This window comes from Myotis brandtii, unplaced genomic scaffold (assembly GCF_000412655.1).
Source record: "Myotis brandtii unplaced genomic scaffold, ASM41265v1 scaffold185, whole genome shotgun sequence".
NCBI classification, from domain to species: domain Eukaryota; kingdom Metazoa; phylum Chordata; class Mammalia; order Chiroptera; family Vespertilionidae; genus Myotis; species Myotis brandtii.
In genome coordinates this window covers 3,359,977-3,366,647 of record NW_005356870.1, presented here as the reverse complement: position 1 = coordinate 3,366,647, position 6,671 = coordinate 3,359,977, and positions in this window count along the sequence as shown.

Below are 6,671 nucleotides of genomic sequence, written 5' to 3'. Positions count from 1 at the left end.
TTAAGGGTACATAATTTGGGAGTAACCACCAGTTACAAGGAGTTAAAATCTAGTTGAAATCATGATCATAAAAATTCTCATTAGTTTAACAAGCAATTATAATGATGAAAGATTGCATAAGTCACCTGGAGAGAAACAACCAAGTCTCATTTCCCAACTAAAGATCAATTGGTTGGTTACTCAGATTCTATAATGTTAGATTTATGAGATTGTGTTCTTTACCCTGTTGTGTTGGTAAGAATACTATAACTCTGGGATAGCATCAAAGTTAGCATTTCCATGACACTAATGATATGTAAGGAAATAAAGAAATAAAGAAAGCATAGATTGCTAATGTTCTAGAACAAGTTTTAGTATAAGTATAATAATACATTTGAAAGCATTGCATTTCTCTACATTTTTATTTACTGATTAAGGTGTTTGAGGTATTCTAAAGAATCAGCCAGGCTAAATTTGTCTGTTCCAAATTGTTTAAAGACACTTAAGTTTATAATAAAAATGAACATATTTTTAAAAAATCAACTTATAAAAATTATTGTAAATGCTTTAATAAATTGAACATTCAAGAAATGTAACTAGGAGTGAGTGTTATACATGCACAGAAGCCCCTTGATACAAAAAAATATTGAGAAATGAATCAGTGTACCCTGAGCTGTGATCTGGGCAGAGCATTGCAGTATCCACCACTATTGATATTTTTGTTTTCCTTTATAAGGTTGAGTAAAATGTCAGAATACACACAGATTCATAGATTATAAACCCTGAGAAGGACCTTAAATGTCACACATTTAATTATTGAACCCTTAGCACAAATGAAGAAATTGAAACACTAGCTAAGTATTCATCAAGGTACCAAAACATAGGTTAAGATACTTCCCTATGTTTCAGCTCCTCATACTCTCTATCTCCTCATAGTTTGATTATAAAGATTAAGGGACTATCTCACGGCAACTGTGTACTGAATTCTCAGACACAGCCTTTGAGAAGCCTTAGGAGAAGCAATGAATTACATATAGATGCTTGTTCTGCTGTTTCTTTCTGCCAAGGTGAAAAAAAGAGAGAGAATTAGTTTAATTGTTGAAACTAAAACTATAATAAAGCTATTGAATAGAAACTAGGGTATACAATGGGAACATCACAGTTATTACTCAGGATAGTTGAAATTAAGTACAGCCTGGAGGCAGGGAATTAAACCAACTGATCCAGCAAGGTCCCATCAGCCCTTTGGCTGTGAAACTAAATTGAGAAAGTATTATTGTTTTTAATTGGTTCCCATTTGACCTTATTAAAAGTTAAACGTGCTTTTACTCTAACTTTTTATCCTCTTGACATTTCTCTCCTTGTATTTTATAGGTCCTTTTGTCTTCCTTCATCATAATTTTCTTCTTTTATCGTACTGTTTCCTTCTGGAAAAATATGGTGTGTCTCCTTGCCACTTATTATAGGAAACAACAGCAAAATATTCTTGAGTATCTAAATTGACTTTATTAGCTGTGTTCCTGAAAGAATTATATGAGGTAATTATTTCCCACTTCTAGAAACCTTGGCCATGTATTTTAATAATTGCTTGCAAGTATGTTTGCCTTTATAATGTAATGTAACATTTCTTTTCATCCTTGGTTCTCCAATAGCCTGACACAGAACAAGCTTTTAATAAATGTTTGTTGAATGAATTGATCATTGGTAATATATTATAGTTGTTTATTCAAGTACTCATCTCTTTTGCTAGATTGAATTAAAAATAGGGATAAAATCTTATTCATCTTTATTCTACTAGTTTTCCCATATACGGTTATGTAGTAGATATTTAAAATTTTGCAGCGAATAAAGGAATTAAAAAGGAATGAGAGTAGAAGGGACTCTCCTTATTACTTAAGGGGTGTGGGAAACCTCCCTCCTTCCTCACTGTCAATGATGTGGGCAATTCCACTGTAGGTTTATCCACTGTCTGCTGCTAAGGGGGGTCCTTCATAAAGTAAGTCCAGAATTTGGTAAGAACTCAAGGTCATTTTTAGAAATGCAATTACTTCTTCATAGAATGTGATCACTGGTGATCCAAAGGGAAAGAAAATCATCAATATGGGCAAAAGACACTAAAAGAGGAAGCTTTGCTACTTTGTAATGTTGCTGTAGGTCAATGTGGAAGTAAGATGAAAAGACTTTGAGATAGTCTAGTCTAGTGTGTAAATATTAAAACCAGAAAGGAAATTCATAAGTAGCAGTATTTCTATGGGACTAATGAGGAGAGTAATTTTAATTACAAGGCAAACATATAAATGAGAAGCTTCATTTGTTCATAAACAAAAATAACAAAATAATATTTTGAGTGCCTGCTGTATCCTAAGAACTGTGATAGGTACTGTGGATATAGAAGTAAACAGCAAAAATATTTATTATGCTAAGAGTTTACCAGCTTGTAGGCAAGATTTATATTGAGTAAATATCACCAAAAACTCACCAAAAAAACCTATATATTTACAGTTGAAAAAGCAAATGTGGGGAAAATGGCTGGTATTGTGATACATATAACAATGAAACCAAGAGTTGATTCTTCGTGCACTTGGGGGTTGGGTCTCTCAGCCTGGCCTGCTCCCTCTCGCAGTCTGGGAGCCCTCGGGGGATGTCTGGTTGATGGCTTAGGCCCAATCCATCAGTTGGACATCCTTAGCGCTGCTGCGGAGGTGGGAGAGAGTCCCGCCACCACGGCTGTGCTCGCCAGCTGTGAGCCTGGCTTCTGGCTGAGCAGTGCTCCCCCTGTGGGAATGCACTGACCACCAGGGGAAGCTCCTGCATTGAGTGGGATAGGGTCGAAACCTGCTCTCCTACATCCCTCGAGGGGTCCCAGATTGCGAGAGGGTGCAGGCCAGGCCAAGGGACCCCACAGGTGCACATTCGGGACCGGGGAGGGACTGTGGGAGGGCTCCAGTGTGTGTTCAGCCCATCTTTCTAGTCCCAATCAGCCAGACCCCAGCAGTAAGCTAACCTACCGGTTGGAATATCTGCCCCCTGGTGGTCAGTGCACGTCATAGCAAGTGGTTGAGCAGTCTTAGCATATCATTAGCATATTATGCTTTGATTGGTTGAATGGACTACTGGACGACCAGACACTTAGCATATTAGGCTTTTATTATATAGGATAATATTTGCTCCACAATATTCTATGTATTATTCATTTTGTGTCTTCTACTTTCCTAGGAAATAGACATTATTTCATTTTTTCAAATGAAATAATTAGAGCACAGAGACTTACAAGTAGTCTTCCACATATTTTTATTGGCCCTCGCTCTGTGACTCTTCAAAACTTAAAAAATAGAATGTTTTCTTTTCAAACTAATTATGGTAATTTAGAACTGAGATTATCAGCTTTGCCAGAATGTTACATACATACATGTTTATTTCATTTCTGCAGATATTTCCTCTCTTCTTCCCCCTTCCCTGGTTCTCCTGTGCCCAGATTCAAATATAGCTCAAGGCATTAATATCTACTCTGCCTTCTTATGACTGGTTATTTGTACCAAACTGAGAAAACAAGGGTAAAAAGGGTTTTGCAAACTATTATGAGTTATATATGTCAAAGAGATCTAGAAATATATATTTCAATCTGAAGGTTAAGGTCACTCTTTTTTTTTTTTAAATATATTTTATTGATTTTCTACAGAGAGGAAGGAAGAGGGACAGAGAGCTAGAAACATCGATGAGAGAGAAACATCGATCAGCTGCCTCCTGCACACTCCCCACTGGGGATGCGCCCACAACCAAGGCACATGCCCCCGACTGGAATCGAACCCGGGACCCTTGAGTCCGCAGGCCGATGCTCTATCCACTGAGCCAAACCGGTTAGGGCTAAGGTCACTCTTATGTGCGGATTACCAGTGATGTCAATGAACAAGAGAAGAGATACATTTTCCCCACGTTTCATTAATTCCTTGAAAACTTATGGTCATTATGTTGTTCTCTGTAAATAAAGGGGAAAGAATGAGAGTATATACAATGGTTTCATTTACATGTAGAATTGAAGAATCCAAGGAAATGCTACAACCATGCACTTGTATTTCGGTAGGCTGTTTTAGTCACCTGCAATTTAAAATTGGTGATTTTTATTGTAGGTAAATTTATTTTAATAAAGTTGACTTTAGAAAGTTTTGAATGTAAAGTAAAACAAAGGACACTACCATTGTACAACCCTTTAAGATGTAGGTATTGGGCATTGATGGCTGTTAACATCTCCAAAAGAGAGACAACTAGACATTATGTGCCTTCTGCTGAAAGAATGCACCACTACCTAGAGCAGTGATGGCGAACCTATGACACGCGTGTCAGAGGTGACACGCGAACTCATTTTTTTGGTTGATTTTTCTTTGTTAAATGGCATTTAAATATATAAAATAAATATCAAAAATATACATCTTTATTTTACCATGGTTGCAAATATAAAAAAAATTTCTATATGTGACATGGCACCAGAGTTAAGTTAGGGTTTTTCAAAATGCTGACACGCCGAGCTCAAAAGGTTCGCCATCACTGACCTAGAGTAATATCAAATGCCAGGATCTGGTCAAGTACCTGGATCCCACATCCAATTTACAAATAATCTAGCAGCCAGAAGATATGTTGAACTACTCTGTGAGGATCCAATCACCAATATCCAAACTGTGAGAATCTTTATAGAGAAAAAACCTTTTAAGGACAAAATAAAAAACAGGCCAGGCAGGAGCCTGTGACCAAGGTACATGTCCTTGATCAGAATCAAACCCAGGACCTTTTGGTCTGCAGGCCAACACTCTATCCACTGAGCCAAACTGGCTAGGGTTTCAGTTATTCTTAAAACCTGTTTTTATTTCAGCTTCTTATTTAATATTTATAGAGATTGTGTAGAATACATGCAAAGGATCGAAACTTTTAAAAATCCTATTTTTATTCAGTTTGCATTCAAGTACTTTAAAAGTGGACATTTCATCAGAGATAATGTTATGTCTCTTTACCTTATTATATCCATGACTGTGTGAGTCTTTACACTGTTATCCACTCTTTCCTAGTAATACAGAATTAGGCTATGGCTCTTAAGTTGGCAGTTTTGAGAAAGAAATTCTAAATTCTAGATGCTGCTCTTTAGGGATAAATTGATAATCACACCACAGTGTTAGACCCAAACAAACCTACATATACATCTGGTTTAAATCAACATCTTTCTCCGATCTGTGGATAGAAATGCAATGTGTATTCTCTGCAAGGCTCACTAAAGAACGACTCCTCCCATTTCAAGGATCTAATGGTTTTAGGGCCCTTGAGGAATCTGGATTAATAGAGGCTACTCAGAGAATTGCAGAACATAGAAAAGCCAGCTAGTGAATGTATAACACTTGGATCCAAGAGCTAAAATGTAATCTCATGAGGCAAAGCAAACAAAGAAATATCCACAGATTTAGTAAAATACTGATGATGTAAGATTTTCCTATTGTGTTTTTAGCTTTGCAGATGCAGCATGAGTTTATATATAACTACATCAATTATATACGCTTAAAGTATAGATTATGGAGAAGCCTATGTTAATTGTCATCATTCAATGGTTTCCGCGTTTCCTCATGAGCCTGCTACCTATAATCATCAAAATACTAAGCTGGGGCTTCCATCTGTGGAAAGTCATTCCTGAAAGTAGTTATTTTCCTTTTTAGCATTTAAATCACACGCATTGACCTGAAACCTAGAATTAAAATTCTATCAAAACAATTGCTGCAATTTTATAAGGTAAACCTCAGTTTACATCCTCTTGGGAGGGTCAGGGTTAGTTGTGTGGCCTCCATTGAAAGGCAGAGGAATCTGAGGTGTAGGAAAGTGATGAGATGTCCGATGTCACCAGTAATAAGTGGAAGGATTGTTATGGGGACCAGTGATTCTCCTAGGAAATTGAGGTCTTTGTGCCTGAATCAAGTTTGGCCAACCCAACTGAATATATTTCTTCTAACTCTACTGATAGATACTGGTTTGGGAGTTCCCAAGATGAAATTTATCTTTCTAATACCTGTTATCCTATATAATAAAAGGCTAATATGCAAATCAACCAAACAGCAGAACGACTGGTCACTATGACATGCACTGACCACCAGGAGGCAGACGCTCAATGCAGGAGCTACCCGCTGTGGTCAGTGTGCTCCCACAGGGGGAGCGCCGCTTAGCCAGAAGCCCGGCTCACGACTGGCGAGCACAGCAGCAGTGGCGTGAGCCTCTCCCGCCTCCGTGGCAGCACTAAGGATGTCCGACTGCTCGCTTAGGCCCACAGGGAGCGGGCCTAAGCCATTACTAGGACATCCCCTGAGGCCTCCCAGGCTGCGAGAGGGCACAGGCCAGGCTGAGGAACCTCTGCGCCTCTCCCCACTCCCCCTCCGAGTTCACGAATTTCATGCACCAGGCCTCTAGTTTATTATATTTTTATTTATATTTATTTATTTATTTAAATATATTTTATTGATTTTTTACAGAGAGGAAGGGAGAGGGATAGAGAGTTAGAAATATCGATGAGAGAGAAACATCTATCAGCTGCCTCCTTCACACTCCCACAACCAAGGTACATGCCCTTGACTGGAATCGAACCTGAAACCCTTGAATCCGCAGGCTAACACTCTATCCACTGAGCCAAACCAGTTAGGGCCTCTAGTTTATTATAAAAGTTTGAT